This window comes from Triticum dicoccoides, chromosome 5B (genome assembly GCF_002162155.2).
Source record: "Triticum dicoccoides isolate Atlit2015 ecotype Zavitan chromosome 5B, WEW_v2.0, whole genome shotgun sequence".
NCBI lineage: Eukaryota > Viridiplantae > Streptophyta > Magnoliopsida > Poales > Poaceae > Triticum > Triticum dicoccoides.
The window spans coordinates 140,967,024-140,985,338 of record NC_041389.1 but is presented as its reverse complement, the minus strand read 5'-3'; positions in this window follow the sequence as shown (position 1 = coordinate 140,985,338).

The window sequence follows — 18,315 nt, the reverse complement described above, 5'->3', positions numbered from 1 at the left end:
GCAAAACAGAGAATTTAAAAACACAGGATTTCTGCCAATCTGGGTGTTTGATTCACAACAATTGGAAGATCACAGGATGCAAAAAAGCATGGTGAGATTAAGTCAAACCACAAGAAAATGTACGGTTATAATGCTATTATGCTACTATCTCTTAGTCTTGTGCTTGATGAATAGGAATATGAAAAGGAGGAGAAGTGGAAATTAGAATTCCTACGGTTTTTCTTTCAAGGAGACACTAAAGGAACAAATCCTACAGTTTTCCTTTGCTCCATTCCTTTGCACCAAATTCATGAAAAGTAGTACCATAGGAAACTTTCCAATTCCTATGTTTTTCATTCACTTTTCCTTTCAAGTACTGGCGATTCTAGTAGGCAGGCTTGATCATGGAAAATCCTTCACTAAAAAATTGTTTTTGTGCTACTTCTATTACTTTGGACCCAGGCCACTGCCATACTAGCTCAACTCCCAGGCCCATTGACAAATGCACAGCTCAAACACGCAGAGATAAATAATGATGGCGTTCAAGAGAGTCCATCACGGATAGCTAAGTTGCATGGTACCTCACTGCTTGTCATATAGTAGGATAAAATAACCATATTTCCCGTTACTACGAGTGCTAAGTGGACAATATATATAACATGTAGAGTAAAAAAGAGATGCAACAAGTGTACAACCTCTTTGGCGAAGCCATGTCGATCTCAGTGTGATTGGGTTGGCCGGTGAGGATGCTACGGCTGACTTTGCTGTCGGAGGAGGGGAAGAAGATCTTAGGCGTCTGGAGATGGAGCCCGAGGTACTGCTCCGCTGTGATGGAGGGTTTTGTCGTTGGAGCAGCTCCGGTGAGTTGTACGACGCCGAGGCTGAAGGAGGACAAGAGAGACAACGAACAATGTTAACCTGAGTGGAATTCTAATAGCATCTCCAATACATGACGTAAAATACATAACCACAAAGTGCTAGATGTAAAATACATCAGCCGCTCATCTCTGAACTTAACTGCCGAAACTGAACTTAACTATAGAAACTGAACCTAACTGTCGAAACTGAATTTTGCTGTCCAAACTGATTTTTGTTGTCGAAACTGAACGCACTAGCAAGGTGAGGCTACACGTCGGTCGACTGACTTTTTCATCTCTGGTCAGTCGATTTTGCAGCTGTTGGATACGAAATCAAGGGCCTGTGGTTCATCTTCAACCTCCATCCCCCTGAGCCGCCAGCCACCACCGGCCAAACAGCAGCCCCCCGCCCGCACCGAAAACACTCCCCACCGCCGGTCCGCCGCTACCCCGGCCATCACTCTAGGCCCCCCTGCACCGAGCTTTTTCTCCGGCGATCCCCACGCTACCGCCCCGCCAATGCCCCGCCACCGCCGGCGGCCACTGCCCCCATCCTGAACCCTAAGATAGATAGTGGGGTACCTCTCCGGTGAGCCCCCCGCCCCGCTGCGGCTGGTTCTTCCTTCACCCCAGCGAGCCCACCCCTTGGAAATCAACTGACCCAAAAGTCGATTCAGTCAACTGAAGTGTAGCCAAATCGGAGCATCATCGCAAGCAAGAGCAAGAGCGAGAGTAGCAGCGCGAGCAAGAGCAATAGCAAGAGCAGACCAGGCAGGGGACCGAGAGCAAGAGCAGAGCAGCAGCGCGAGCGAGAGCTAAAGCAGCAGCAGCTCCTACTGATGTGGACGTCGCCGCCGAGGGAGCGACACCGTGGAGGAAGTGGCCGGTGACGCCGCCGTGGATGGAGTCGCGCCGTGTCGGCTCGGGACCGAGCGTCGGCAGCACCGTGAGATCGAATCAAGAAGAAAATGCGGCGATTAGTGTACAACCTCTTTGGTGGCGCCGATTAGGTCGCAGCTTCATCCAAGGAAACGGTGATGATGATGTTCTTCCGGTGGTGCAGGTGAAGACGGCGGTGTGGGAATGGAGGTGGCGCGAAAGACGAGGGGAACATCGGGGCAGCTCCTTGGAGGTGGAGGACGGGGTGGCTGAACTGGCGGGACAATGAGATCGACGATGGATCCTCATCCGGTACGGTGGATGAGGGACGTCGAGGTGTTGCTGTGGACGACATCGTCGGGGAAGAAGCTCCGGTTGGGTGGCGGACGGAGCAGGGTGTGGGGTTTCATCGCGGGTTTTCGCGGCCTCGGTGTACGAATGGGTGGGCGGATGGGATGGTAGTGGGTAACCATGGCTTAGAGACGCGCTTGTCCGAAATGTGGGGTAAGTTACAAAAGTACCCCCCACCGATTTGAGGCGGTTCTTTCGGTTTAGGGGTACCACGGGCATTTCGCGTGTCGGGATTTCACAGGAGTTGGTAGTTTTCGCGCGCGTTGTAATTTCGGAATAGCAAGGCGCGGGTTGAGATGGAGGGAGTTGTCGGAGCACAACGAGACAAAGATATATCTTAAATATTTCGGGCTAACAAGGCGCGGGTTGAAGAGGCGGGAGTTTCGCAGCACGATAGACAGAGACGCTAGCTTCAATTTTCGGCATAACTAGGCGCGGCTTGAAATTTCGGAAGAACAAGCTTAACGTGTACCCAAAAAAGACAATTTGCACCTCAACACGCACAACACACACAAACACCATTTAGACTAGAGTAAGGTACACGTGCATTGCACGCATGAGATTTGCCAACCAAATTATGAATAAATACCACATTATAGCATGCAAGCTTTGAGTCATATATGCATGATGTAGATGTTCGTTTAATTCTTATAGTTCGTTTCATTCAAAATCATCTAGTTCTTATAAGAAAGCTAACCTATTTTAAGATTAATGGAATTATGCGTTGTAAGACATAAAGTAAAAAAAAATAATGGCAAATCATGTAGAAAAACATTTGGGCAATTATGATACGGAAGATTCTAGAACAAATAAGAAGTGCTTGTGTTTTGATGTTTGTGCATTATGCTTAAGTTCAACCATGGAGTCTTCTAGATTATACATGTGGCAAAATCTGGTGGAATCTAGATGATATCCAACGTCCAATAGTTCTCAAATTTGCAATCTTTGGACCTTCGGATTCGCCTCATCCAACGACCATCTTTCAAAGTTAAAGTTACCCGCTCACAATATAAAAAATATATAATATAATATATATATAGGGGTATAGATATAGATATGTGATGCGAAATCCGCCCATCATCTCCAATTACATGCACGGATGCGACATGGGCAAATGATGTCTGCCATCGGTATCTCAAATTCAAATCAGTCTGACCTTGTTCAATGTGTATACATTACAACATGCTCGTTTCCAAAGCACACCGCGCAGATCTCCGTTATATTCATGCATGCATGGGTTTCAATCATTAGGATCTCTTATTCAAATATTTGAATTCAACTTTACATTGATTATGACCTCACCTATTCTTTTACACCCACACAGTAGTTTTCTCTTTATAATTGTACCACTAACTTTCTCTCGTGCATGCATGCACACACACTACCAGTCGGCATTATCTATCGCACGCATGCAATCTTTTTCTTCAGGTCGGTCTGCCATAAAGGCACACACCCACACACATCCCCCTCTCCCTCATACCGGGCATTCTTTATCTCTCACGCGTGCATGCGCAACGATCGATGTTCCTCTATGTATGTGTGTGTATATAGCTAGGTCTTTCATAATTTTCCACACAAACCGATCAATCGATATATCCAGTGAGGTCTCACCCTCTTTCCCACATCCACATCGATCAATCTATACCTCTCCCACGTCCACATCGATCAATCTATACCTCTCTATATAGGATTAACATAAATAGCTAATACACCCGCATTAATTATATATCCAATGTCCCCCTCTCATCATCCATGCCTTCCGCTTCATCTCTCAGATGCGTGCACAATAGCGAAGACAGGGGGCAGTAAGGGCCCTGCCCCCCCCCCCTAAAATCACTATATATCGAGGCTAATATGAATGTGATCATTAGACAATTGCTGCTAAAAAAGGTTTAATTTCATGAATTGACCCTCCTCGTAAAGGATTAGCAATGCTTGGCCCCCTAGCTCATTTATTTTTCATGGCTCCGCCACTGCGTGCAACAGCGCACGTGTTCGCCCCCTCTCTCTAAATATCGATCTCGCACTTGTGCATTCCTTCATAGTCTCCCTCCACTTGGCCCCTCGCACCATCTTCTAGCCCCCCCACCAGATTTTGCCACATGTACAATCTAGCAGACTCCATGGTTGAACTTAAGCATAATGCACAAAGCCCAAAACAACAGTGGCTCTCTTTTGTTCTAGAATCTTCCGTAGCATAACTGCCCAAACTTTTTTCTAGTTGAATTGCCATTATTTGTTTTTACTTTATGCTTTACAACGCACAATTCCATGAATCATAAAATAGATTAAGGGCTTCTTTGATTCAAAGGATTCTCAAAGGAATTTTGGAGGATTCTAATCATTAGGAATTTTTCCTATCTTGGTTGTTTGATTCGTAGGATTGTAAACCATAGGAATTTTTCCATATGATTCATTTGCACTAGATTTCATAGGAAACATCCCATCCACTCAAACCTCTTTGAAAGAATTCTGTGTTTTTTCTATGCACAATCAAACACTCGTACAATCCTGTAGGATTCAATACGACATTCCACTATAATCCCATGTTTTTCCTATTCACGCGTTCTTAGCTTTTTTATAAAAACTAATTTGATTTTGAATGAGATGAACTATAAGAATTAAACGAAGGGCTACATCACGCATATATGAGTAAGAGCTTACATGCTATAGTGTGGTATTTATTCATAATTTGGTTGCAAAATCTGATGCGTGCAATGCACGTGTAAATTACTAGTACTTCGAGTATGTGCAAAACACGTAAATTAGAATATCAATGGCACGCTACACAGTGTCTCTCTTACAGTTCATCAATGCACGTGTAAATTACTAGTACTTCGAGTATGTGCAAAACTTCCTTGTGTGCACAGTGACATGCTGCTGGTTCCAGAAGAATGTACTCGTCCTCCCTGAGCCATACTGGCGGTACATGCACGAAGCGAAGATGTGCACGCGCGCCATGCACGCACTCATTCCCTCGCACGCACACGCGGGTACACAGGCGGACGCAATTTTGTACCAAGATCCACCCCATGTGATAATTTGACGCGTGTAAAGTCGTTCACTTCATTGATGGTCAATTAATACAGCATATGCAAATTGAGTGGACGTGAGGGCGGAAGGAAGACATTATTACTCCACTGCGCGCATGCGACTAGTTAAATTGTGGGTTGCTAGTAGTACTTCCATTGGTCTCCTTTGTATTTTGTGCCAATTTTTGACAGTAACATAATATTTACGCATTTGAGCAGTGTAGTCTACTTGAAATTTATGTTCCACTAAACTCATCGGGAGTCGTTTCAAGCCTCGAAACCAAAACCATCAATTAATCTTTACCTTGTTCCCATCACATTCGAAAGCCTGCTCACACCTACTAGTACTACGTACCAAACCTGAACGTGTTCCCACTACGCAGGTATTAGTACTACTAGTGCTAGTACTTAGGTTATAAAAAGGGGAACTACCTAACCGAAAATTACTCGACCTTTCCTCCTCATAAGTGCTTCTTCTTCATCCGTCGTTGCCATGGCCGGTGAGCAGAGCTCTAGGTCGAGAACTACTCGTACCAAGGGAGCGGCAACCAAGGCAGCGGAAAAAAATAGAGGGCTCGCCGCCACGCAGAGACCTCAAAAGATCTCTCACGGGCAGGCGATGGCTCCCAGGAGCGCCCTAGCCGCGGAGGCGAACATGCCGAGCCGGCGTAGCTGGAGTCGTTATCCCTTGACGGCATGCCCGATCAGCTCAATAAGCACCTCAATAAGCAAAAGGAGTTCATCCAAGGCTTGACGGAGTTGCTGAAGGAGAGCCTCGATGGCATGCCCGCTGAGCTCAATCAGTAGGGGGAGTTGACCGCCGGCTTGGTGATGCTCCTAAAGAAGAGCATTGCCTCAGAGAAGAAGGCGACCGGCGAAATCCCGTGACTTCAGGAGGACAAGGCGAAGCTCTACCATGAGATCGACCTGTTGAAGGAGAAGAACGCCGGCTGGAAGAAGCTGCATGAGAATAGTAGTTCCTCGATGAAGATGCTGCAGGCCCTCGTCATGGAACAGAAGGAGGAGTTGGCGAAGCTCCGCATCGAGCACCCGACTGCTGTCAAGGTACGTAATGCGGCCGTGGAACAGATGATGAAGGCTCGCGTCGATAAATCCCGCGTCATGGATAGAATGAAGAAGATGGCGGAGGAGACGCGCAAGGAGATGGAGGTCGTGGAGGTGATGAAGAAGCAGTTACGACTCCGCGGCGAATTAGATCATTTGGGGTGATAATCTTCCTTCTTCTTTTGCTGTTGTGTTTCATCTTTTGCTTCGGGTGTTTTGCCACACGTGTCACGTTCTCTGCAAGGCATGAATAGAACAATGGTTTTTGTTTTTTGAGGGAATGAATAGAACAATGCTAACAATGAGATGACTAGCAAATTAGATCATTTTTATCGCCATATGGCACTGGGCTGCCGTGTTTCGTGCTCCTCCGTCGCAGTACTACTACAGTGGAAAACTTTAGTATACCACACGGTTCATTGCTCCTGCTTGATCAGGTCGTCGGCGCATTTATACGAGCAGTCGAATCACAAGGCCCCACCTTCCAGCAGTAATGAGCCGTCAAATCACAAAGGCCCTCGCCTCTCGTGAAACCGACCAAGCTAGACTGCCCCGCCCTCTAGCCTTTTAAAAAATGTATACTTTTGTACAGCAGTAGTATTGATGGATTGCGCCATGGAGCAAAACTTGAAATTAAAAAAAAGGTGGTACATATAGAGAGCGCTCATCGCCAGATTATGCATATAGTACTATTAAAAAGGCTAGTCACAATAATGGTGTCCAGCACAACCCACCCCTGAAATAAAACTAAGCACCCTGGAATTCTTTGACAAAACTAAGCACCCTGAAATTCTTTGACAACTAAACTGCTGGCTATATGATGTTGGCCATATATATTGTACGTATATAATGTGAATAAACAAGTGGTAGTAATATACCAACTAAAAGATGAAATGTAAGAAATACTAGTATGTACTTACTGAAGAGTTAAAGTAACAAGAAGAAACATAACATAGTTCTGCTGGGAGCTCATCACAATGCACCCCTCAAATTAAATTAAGCACACCTGAAATTAAGCTTTGCAACTATTCCGGTAGACACTGGATTAGAACCACCATGAGCAACGACACTGCCACCTTACTCGGAGTCCTCGTCCACGTCCTCGACTTCGTCCTTGTCCCTCTTCCTCTTGGTCGATACTTCTTTGCTTGAACCGCCAACTTGTCTGTTGCTCTTCATCCAACCCTTGTAGATATTGAAACAAAGGTAGCCATCCATTGCAGCGTACTGGATGTGGTCTATATCTAATACATTCCGCTGCCATGCATGACGATGAAACGTGTATGGAGGTTTCTCCAGTTTACCGTACGAAGGATGAACCATGGCTCCTGCCAGGGTCAGCATTGAAGGCTGACGAGAGGACACCAGCCGATTCTTTTGGAGGTCGAAGGTGTAGCCGACAATGAGGCCTATCCGACGCAGGACTTCTTTGTTGTTACCAAAGTCTACAGTAACGAATTTGACTAGGTTGCTCTCGAGGAAGTCCTTAAAATCCTGGCACTCAACGTCGGCATGGCATATGTGGTAGACCAAGCATAAGTCATGCACGCAAACCTGGATCACGGCGGGCTTCTTCCTCTCTTCGTCCTTTAGATCCTTCTCTCGTCCCACGACTGTGGTGTACTCAACATCTAGCCCGGCGACCCACTCATCATGTGAGTCTTCGAACATGCGTCTGAAGCGAGAAAGGCATCCTTTCACCATCGTGGAAGAACGGGTGTAGATGACGTCGAACTCATCGCCGGTGATGGTTCTAACCTTGTACTCACCGCCGATCAGGGATATTTGGGACGCCATGGATTTGGGAGGAGGGTTAGGATTAGTGGTAATGTGAATGGACGGGACGACTAGGAGCGAACTATCGTAGTATTAAAGGACATGTGGGGACGAGTAGGAGCGAACTGCCAGCGTGCGAATGGCAGGGTAGTGGCTTTCCATTCTCCCATGATACGGGCTTCCGAGAGCCCTTGGATCGGAGATCAAATGGTTGCATGGCGTGATTCTAGACCAATTGGTGAATATTCTATCCTGGAGGGTTATTCTGCAAATTTTCAGCAACTTAGCATGCGACCGTTTGATCTCAGATCCAAGGGCTGCCAGCAGCCCGTATCATGGTCGCGCCTACCACGACCATCGCGTCACTCGTGCGGTCGCGCCCTTGGAGATTTAACACGGTGCGTTAGGCTATCTGATGTTGGCATGTCATACATAGTCATCACTTAGTCAGTCATACTACAACAAGGTTGGCTATAAGTGTATTTTTTTTACTCCTCTCTATCTCTTTCTTCGTACTCCCTCCGTCCCATAATATAAGAACGTTTTTGACACTAGTGTAGTGCCAAAAACGTTCTTATATTATGGGACACAGGCAGTACTAGTATTTATTGCATTTGCCAAGGAGTGACCTCTTTAAATGAAATGGTGTTGCTAAGTTTGCTTCATTTAATTAGCTATAGACTCAAAATTGTCTTTTCACCTAGGTACACACGCTTAGCACCGTTTCTTCCTTGGGTCACCAAACTAGTCTCTCTCTTCTTGATTAACTTGCCACATCAGACTTTATGCCTATGTGGCAAGCTTAAGCACCTGTAGGAGCCAGTAAGTACAATAGTGCGCTTTACATGGCATTTTTGCATATGTGGAGGAAAGAGAGGCAAGGAAAAAGTGGAGAAGTGTGCTCTCATGCAAGAGCCAGCCTCTACTACTACATGGTGGAGCATTGGGAGAGGCACCTGTATGGAGGTGATCAGGAATCGGGAGACTCACGCCGGTCGTAGCACCGCAGTTAAAATGATAATGGCATGTCAAATCACGGGGCCCCACCTGTCCAGCAGTAACTCGCTGTCAAATCACACAAGCCTATGTTTGTAGCAGCCTACTCCCTCATCTTCTCGCGTCTCTGTCGAACCGACTAGGCGGAACTGTCCCGCCGCCTACCGGGCAGGAAAAGCCCTGCCCTCGACTTTTAAATAGTATACAGTATACTAATTTTGTATCCATGGATTGTGCCCACGCCATGGAGCAAAGCGTCTAGAAAATGGCGGTACACATGTACGGAGTATACAGCACGCATGTCGCGTTCGCGTCGCACCCCAGACGGTCGGTCGGTCTGGCACGCTGCTCTCCGAATGGAATGCGCGTCATATTGCGTTCGCACACACATGTGGGACGGCAATTGAGAACCGACCATAGGCACACTCCCCGGCCCCGCAAGTCGGGTGACTTAATAGAAGAGGAAGACGAGCGATAGTACTAGAGAAGTGTTGTACTATGTTGGTGCCTGGACGATCCCTGCAAGACACGGAAGATCAGTTCGTCCATGCATGTGACCAGACTCCAGTAGACACACCTGGATTGGCTATCGTCTACATATCGTGCAGGCTGTGTTGTACATGGCTGTAGTTGTGGTGAGAAATCTAAAAAAAGGTCTTTTGTCATCTCGCAAAATTATGTGTCATGTGCTTCGGATCACTACGAGGGTTAAACAGCGACAACCGAGTTGGGCTAGTCATTGGGGGCACATGCACGAACAGTGACTACTCGGCTGCCATCTACGTCAAACCGGCTATGTTAATTAGGACATCTATCAACGGACCCCTTTTCTACGAGTTTCTCTTTAATTTGAGCTTTGTTCCTCGTCTAGTTTGTCCGTCAGGATTCATGTTGTCTCCTTTGGGCAGTGACGTTATGATTTCTTGTCATGTGGCATTTTTTGTGTTATATGTTATAATCTGGCGCTTCAGATCAAAATGACGACAACTGTGCCTCCGGGCCACGTGCATGAAGACTTCTCGACAGTCATTGACAAGGTCAAGCCGGCTTCGGCAGACAAAAGAAAACTAAGTACTACTCCACTATATAGGCAGGAGCCTCCGCGCTTGCTTGCTAGTGTTGCTCTCTTCACACCGTCTCGGCCTCTCCAGATCTAAACACGACAGCGATGGCCACACTCTCTCTCTCTCTCTGCTCACCGCTGGTCACAGATCCAGCCGGATCCTCTCCGCCGGGGAAGGTGAGAAGGTGCAACGTTCACGCAGTCGTCCTCGGCGACGGCTCTTACCCACTGCTGGGCACGCTCCGATCAGCCTGCCTTGTCGTTCTCTCCCAAGCACCACTGATGAGGGAGGGCCTCCGACCTCTTCTTCCTCGCTGCCGTAGTGTGGGCAGATCCGGCCTCCCGCCGCCCACCTAGCGACATCCCGGCGACCATCAGGTATAACTTCCTTTGAAACCGGCCTTGCTCTACTTGCCGAGCTCCTGACGTCGCTGCATTTGTAACTTTTACTATTTCTCAGGCCCCCTCATAGATAGGATTGATCGGCTGTTCGAAAACCACCTAGTTTTTTATGTTTAAGAGGTAAAACTAGTTCATGCACTCGAATCTAGTACTACTTGGTTCAAACAAGGAAGAAAGGGGGTGGGGGTGGGGGAGGATTTTTTACCTGAATCTAGGACTTGGTCGAAAGAGGAAATAATGGGGGCGAAAAGTAGCAGAGACTGGCTATCCAACTGGTCTCTAGGTCTAATAGGGAAATAAAGGGAAACGCAGTACAAACTCAATATAAACCCGATCTATTGGTTGAAAAAGGAAAGAAAGTGGGGACTGGGGGACAAGTCAACAGAGTAAGTCCAGCACTAGATTTGCTAGACTCACAAAGTATAAGGTGGCTATACCGAACAAAAATAGGACCAACCCAGATATCCTGTTCTGATGTTTGTTGCCCGAGCCACTCTTATGTAATGCCACTGGTAAAATGTAGCAGTCGCACTGTTAAAAGTAAGGACACGTTAAACCAATGTTGTTTTCAATGTAATGCCTCCAGTAATATGAATCAATGGCACTTCTTTACATGTCCTGCTAAAATATCCCATTAAGACAAGTTGGTTCTTTTCGTTAGAAATGCAACTGTCCTGGTCCGCCTAATCTCCCGTGCCCAAAGTAATGTCGTATTTAACGGTTGTCATAGTTAATCCTTATGCCCACACTAATATCTAGCAATGCCACTGCTTTAGAAATTGCTACTGTCCTTGTAGGATTGCCATTCAGATAAGGAACATGCTTCTTTTCATTTGATGCATGTTTCATCACGTGTTACTTGTTAGTCACCCTCCTTTCCACCTTTTTTGTGCAAATAGAGATATACATTTCACGCTCGATCTTAGTTGAACTTCACAAACGATATCCAAATTATAGTTGAGCATTCCAGGAGCTTCACAACCAACCTTGATGTTGCTCAATTTTATTGCAACTAATGAAGAAGAAGCTCTGTGGGTTTCATTTTCTAATGAAAATGGAACCGGGGCTGGAGCCCTTTTCTTAAAAATTTTTGAAGAAGAAGCTGCTAGCTCACGGGACATTGCTTCATTTTAGGTGAACTGCACCAAAAGGTCCCGTGAATTGAATCATCCATGTTGATGACTGAAAGAGCCAGCTTCAGCATCCCAGTCTAAGCACCCCCGGCCTCCATCCTTGCGACGCATGGTACACCTCATTTGCCACCTGCTCGACCCTAGTGTCACTGATAAAATGAAGTAATAATACAGTTAAAATAGAGCGAGTGTCATCTCTATCATTTCATTTCCAATGTAGATAAAGAAAGTGCTTGTCTTTGTTAAAGTATGTTTCATCAACTAGTTCCATTGTTAATGTTTAAGCATTTCTGCAAACTGGGGTGCTTAATTTTAGTTGATATGTGCAAAAATAGAGATTTGAATGTCTCAAGGCGTCTCCTTGTACTACTGCTGTACACTGATGTTCATCACTGGCAGAAGGTGTATCTGGGAGACTTGGGACGATGTCCAGTATGAGGCGTACCGTATGAGGCGTCGCAGGGCCCATCTCGCCCTCGCAGCATGGCATACTATGATACTATCGCAATATTTTCTTCTATTTATTTTGTGTGTTTCATCAACTAGTGCCACTATAATGTAATCACGCTTTTTCATTATCTGTTCAAACAGGGTTATTCAGCTGCATTTTGGTGGAACTGCACAAATGTACGTATGGAACCAGCATATATGCAGAGTGCGAGGTGTGCCAAGTAAAAATTACCGACACCAACCATGCTGCATGCACGCATTGGCATCCACCACAACCAGTGGGATATGTGGCGCTCTCTATGGACGGATCTTTCTCGGCAGCAAATCCTCTAACCAAATACTAGTAGCTTATATTGGCAGTACTTTAGGGAGTACTCTTTTTTGAAAGAAGCACCAATCTATTTTTCTTTATTTGTACACTGTGTCACAACTTTGACCCAAAGGTCCAGAGCTATTTTAGGGTGTTTGCCGTAGTACTCGGAGACTGATTGTAAGCATGATTTTCATTAGCTGTCACAGTGATTGTAAGCATGAGCAGGTGGAAGATTAGGTTAGTGCGAAGCTTACCTTAAACCCTACCGCCGCCGTTGAAACGAGGCGAGCATCGAGGGAACCATGGAGAACCTCGGGGAAGCGATGTCGCGCCATCCGGCCTCCTCTTGTGGTGGGAGAACGAATACTCCTGTGGCTCCGGCTGGCTCTGTACCCTCACGAACGGCACACCATACTTGATCGATTCGTTATCCTCTAGGTGCTCGACCTTCGACCTGTACACCCACCACCTCCGCCTGCCTGTCGCCTCGGGTGAATCTGTCTTCTCCATCGCCCATAGGAGATACTCGATGAACTCGGAGCACTGCGGCGTGATTGCCACCAAGGAGTACATGTACATCGCCGGCCTCATCACCGTCGTCTCACTCTTTCGCATACATTGCCACATGGCCCGCACCATCCTCGAAATCTCCCACTCATTGTCAAACCAACTAAGGATCTCCTTCAACCTGGCTAACTTTGCCTAGTCACCGCCGGCGATCTGCCTGATTCGCTGCTGCGTCCTCTCCATAGATGTCATTCTGAGTGGTCCGGTGCTAGCTTTGGAAGATGGGAGGAGAGACGGTGGTCTTGCAATAGAGAAGAGGGAGAGGAGAGGAGGTGGTTTGTGAATGGAGATGATGGAGAGGAGAGGAGGTGGTTTTGCAATGGAGAGAAGATCAGAAGAGGGAGAGGCGAGATGGTGGTTTTGGAATGGAGATGATGGAGAGGAGAGGAGGTGGTTTTGGAATGGAGATGATGGAGAGGAGAGGAGGTGGTTTTGCAATGGAGAAGATCAGAAGAGGGAGAGGCGAGACGGTGGTTTTGGAATGGAGATGATGGGGAGGAGAGGAGGTGGTTTTGCAATGGAGAAGATCAGTAGAGGGAGAGGCGAGACGGTGGTTTTGGAATGGAGATGATGGAGAGGAGAGGAGGTGGTTTTGCAATGGAGAAGAGGGAGAGGAGTGTGCGGCAGCGATTTAGGATTGGGCGAGACGGCTGGCGCGCTGTGACTGGATCAAAATCAAAATCAATTTACCTTTCAATTAGGAAAGCGACCCCACATTAACTAGTCTCCCTTTTATTCTGGGTCATAATTAACCTTGATTTTCGCACATAAAATATATGTTATACGTTGCAAAAATAATATAATTTGAAAGTACATTCAGATACGAAACAAACGATACAATTTTTGGTGACATGCATTCACATTTTGCTTGTCACATACAGTACGTGGTCAAACTTTGACCCAAAATACGCAAAACAGCAAAAAAATACTTCCAAGACCAGTGCCGCTCTTTCGCTCTTCTCCTATTCCAATCTAAATCCACCGCCGCTCCTCTCCTGTTCCAATCTAAATCCAGCGCCGCTCCTCTCCTCTTCCATTTCAAAACCACCGCCCCTCCTCTCCTATTCCAGTCCAAAACCTGCGTCGCTCCTCTCCCATTCTAATCCAAAACCAGCGCCGCTCCTCTCCTCTTCCATTAAAAAACCACCGCCGACGAGTGAAGGTGTTGTGGAGAAGTAGATCGATGGAGGAGTACAACTGATACGTGAGGATCGCAGACGGCGACCCTGTGAAGCTAGCTAGGATGTTGGAGATACAGTCTTGGTTTGACAACAAGGACCAACTAGCCGCGACGGTGACATCCATGGCCAAATATCTGCAACAGAGAGAAAAGGTGGCGATACTCCCGGAGGGAGTCGCGCCAGAGTACATAGAGCTGCTCCTCTAGGCCATGGAGCAAACAGATTCACCGAATCCGATCGTGAGGGAGCGGTGGTGGGAGTATCGATCCCAGATGGAGCATCCACCAGAGATTGAAGGATCGAGCATCTACAGGGTGCCGTTTGTGACGGTGTCCTGCCTGAGCGAGCCGGTGGAGTCTTCGTCGACCGAACCCAACTGCAAGAGGAGAAAAGCAGTTGGCCCGACGACGCTTCCCCGCCATCGTCTCCCTCGCCGTTCACATCGTCTCACGGGGCGGCTGTCTGCCGCCGAGGAATAGGAGGGGACTGCCCCCTAGCCCAATAGTCGGGCAGGTTGTGAATTGTCAGGAGGAGCTTAGGGTTGTAAGTATTTGCAGGTTGTGAATTGTGATTTGTGTTGTGTATTTTGAGAGTACTTTCAGATATGAATGTCTTTTGAATTTCAGATTTGCAGTATTGAGCATATGAAGAAGTTTATGAATTCTAGAGATCTATTTTTAGCACTTAAAAAAGTGTAGTTTCAAAGGAGTATAAAAGTACAGACGAGAAGAAACTGCAAGTTTCAGTTTCAGATAAGAAACTGCAAGTTTAGTTTCAGATAAGAAACTGCAACTTTCAGAGGCAGAGCATTTATATTAACACGGCCTTTTCAAACAGGGTTAACATCATGTTGGAAGTTTTATTCGTGGTCGAAAATGGAACTACCAGCCAGTTAACATCATGCTGATCAACATTCATGCATAGCACATCTTCATATGATGCACAGTCAAAATGCCCACACAATGTTGAGTGTGCGAAACACAGAGAAAACGAGGGACGGAGTTTTGGCAAGTGTTGGACGTGGTTTTGGGCTGCGTCGTCTAGGCTTTCATTTTTAACATGCGCAGCCCACGACCTCGGATGGGAGGGCCTGTTTGTATTTTCTTAGGGCCATCATGTATCGACCGGCCTATGGACCTCCCATCTGAGGTTTTATTTTTGGCAGCCCAATTTATGTATTTTTTTGAAGAAAACGCAGCGGTCTGTTCTATTTTTCTATATAAGAATAGGAATGCCAGGTACAACTTATATTTCCCTTTTAACTATATTATATGTATTTAAATTATTTTATATGTTATTATATATTATTTTTATTGTCATTATATATTTAACAGATACTTACATATGTAAGAAAACAATATCCCACATCTTATTAACTTATAAAAATAATTCCTTAACAAATAAAATCCTAGATTGTTTTGGCACGAAAATCCTAGTGATTGTGTACAAAAGCTTGGTAAGATTTAAGGACGAATGTAATAATATCACTTATTATTTAAATATATTTATAACAAAATGCTCAGCCCTTTTTTATTTTTTGATAAGATTGCTGGCCCAACCCAACATTATAATTAGAATAAGCCCAGCAAAATCGTGTATCTAGATAAAGTGCAAATGGCCTGTAATTTTTTAGGAAATAAAATAAATGGGCCGCCTGAAAGCTACATTAATTGTTCATGCAGCCCAGCTAATGGCTGTAATTCTAAAAAAAGATCAAATTGATTGTAAATTCTACCGCGCAAAAAAAAGACTGTAAATTCTGAAAAATGGGTTGAATACGTGCCACATTTTTGGAGGCTGAAATGTGGGCCAATAGGTCGAAGCCAGCGCAAGTCGTTGTAAATTTAGTCAACAAATGATTCTGACATGTTAGCCGTTGGATTTACATGTGGGCCAATAGGTCGAAGCAAGCGCAACTCTCGTCTTCTTCCTCCAGCGCTGCCGGGACCACCTCCCGCCTCCTACTACTAGCAGCTCTGCTTAGCACGCTTCGCTATGAAGCGCTACTCCACCGTTGGCCAGGCCATCCCTCCAACCCTCCACACCTCCTATTCTTCTCCACCGACCACCGAACCACACCGCACTAGAACCAGTTAACCCTCGTACACCTCTCCGTCTGCGACTCTACTCCCGCGTCTTCCCATCTCCGGCTTGTTGTTGTCCGGGGCCTCGCCATCGTCCACCACCTTGGATGCGCTCGGCGTGGCGTGGTCAACGTGGTCAACGAACGACACTATCGGAAGTAGGTTGTGCGTGGAGAGGCTGACAGCTGGGTCCACGGCCGCACACAAGGAAATGCCTCCTTATTACGCACAAAATGATGATTCCTCCACCTGACATCTGGGACCCACCGGAAGGGCCTCTGTATTTCGCGAAAAAAATGTGCCCCCCGCTGACTTGTCGGACCCACCAGCTATCTTCGCGCGCAAGGAAGTGCCTCCTTATTACGCACAAAAAAAGAATACTCCCCCTGCCAGCTGGAACCCAGCATACTGGGAGGCTGACTTGTGGGCCTACCAAGTTGACGGGGACGGAGGGCTTTGTCAGCTTAGTCAATATGAACGATTCTAGCTCCTGTTACCGTACGATGTTCATCCAACGGTTGTAGTGCTTCTTCAACCTCTGGTCTTCTTGCTCCAGCCGCCCAAACCAGCGGCGGTCGTGCCGCGTGCTCCTGCCTCCCATGGCCGGCTGTGATGCCGCGGAGGCCTCACCGCCCCCTACTACTCCCACCGTTGGCCAGGCCATCCCTCTACTCACCCACACCCCCCTGTTAATCTACGGCGACAGCAGCCTCACACCGGAGCCGAACCAGTGAACCCTCATACTCCTCTTCGCGTGGGCATCCACTGCTGCGTCTTCCCCGACTTCGAGTCGTCCCCTTCCTAGGCCTCGCTGTCGTTCACCGCCGTGGTGCTCTCGGCACGGTGTGGTCAACGTGGTCAAGGAACGACTTCCATCGGACATGGACTGTACGTGGAGAGGCTGACAGCTGGGTCCACGGCCGCAGCAAGGAAGTGCCTCCTTATTACGTGGAAAATAATGATTCCTCCACCTGACAACGGGGACCCACCGGACGGGCCACCGTATTTCGTGAAAAAAAAGTTTCCCCTGACTGCTGGGACCCACAAGCTACATCTTCGCACGCAAGGAAGTGCGTCCGGGCAAAAAAAACGATTCGCCCCCTGACTGCTGGGACCCACCAGCTACATCTTCGCATGCAAAGGAAGTGCATCTGGGCAAAAAAAACGATTCGCCCCTCTGACTGCTGGGACCCACCAGCTACATTTTTGCACGCAAGGAACTGCCTGACAGTCGGGACCCACCTGGTCGAAGCGTACGTAGCGTTGTCATTCTGGTCGCGAACTTGTACGTACATATATACTGGTTCATGTAGAGGCGCGCACGTGTCATAGTAGAGGCGCGTACGTGTCGTAGTAGAGGCGCGCACGTAGCATGTACACGTACGTATAGCGGCCAGGGTGCAAGCAAGAAAATATGGCCACGTATGTGTACATACGGGCGGGGTCTCGAACGTCTAGTCGCGCATACGTACGGCGAGGGCTCGTGTTCATAGGGAGGCAACGGAATGCGTCGTGTTCATGGGGAGGCAACGAAATGCGTCGTGTTCATGGAGAGGCAACGGAATGCGTCGTGTTCATCGGGAGGCAACGGAACGCGTGGGAGCCAACCAGCTTGGACAGAACAGGCGATGGAAACGAGGCCTGGCGTACCGCAGAACGCAGGAAACGGACCTCCTACGGTCGAAATGGGGGTCCTGTTGATTGGGAGGGGTGTGGCGTACCGCAAAACGGACGAAACGGACTTGTGTTGGAGCACTATGGTCGAAACGGGGGTCCTGTTCATCGGGAGAGGTGTGGCGTACCGCAAAACGGATGAAACGGACTTGTGTTGGAGCGCTACGGTCGAAACGGGGGGAGGGGTGTGGTGTAACGCAAAACGGGACTCCAGAGGATACTGTTCATCTCCACCGTCGACCTCCTCTAGCCTCCACGGGCTACCGTCGACCTCCTCCAGCCTCCACGGGCTCCTGTTCATCCAGCCTCCACCGCGCGCTACTCCACCAGCTACTATTCAACCATCCCTCCATGGGCACCCCTCCACTGTCTACTTTTCATCCAGCCCTCCACACCACGGGGTCCTGTTCAACCACCCCTCCACGGCCACCCCTCCACCGTCTACTGTTCATCCAGCCCTCCACACCACGGGTTCCTGTTCATCCAGAGGCAACGCCATCGCTCACTGTTCAT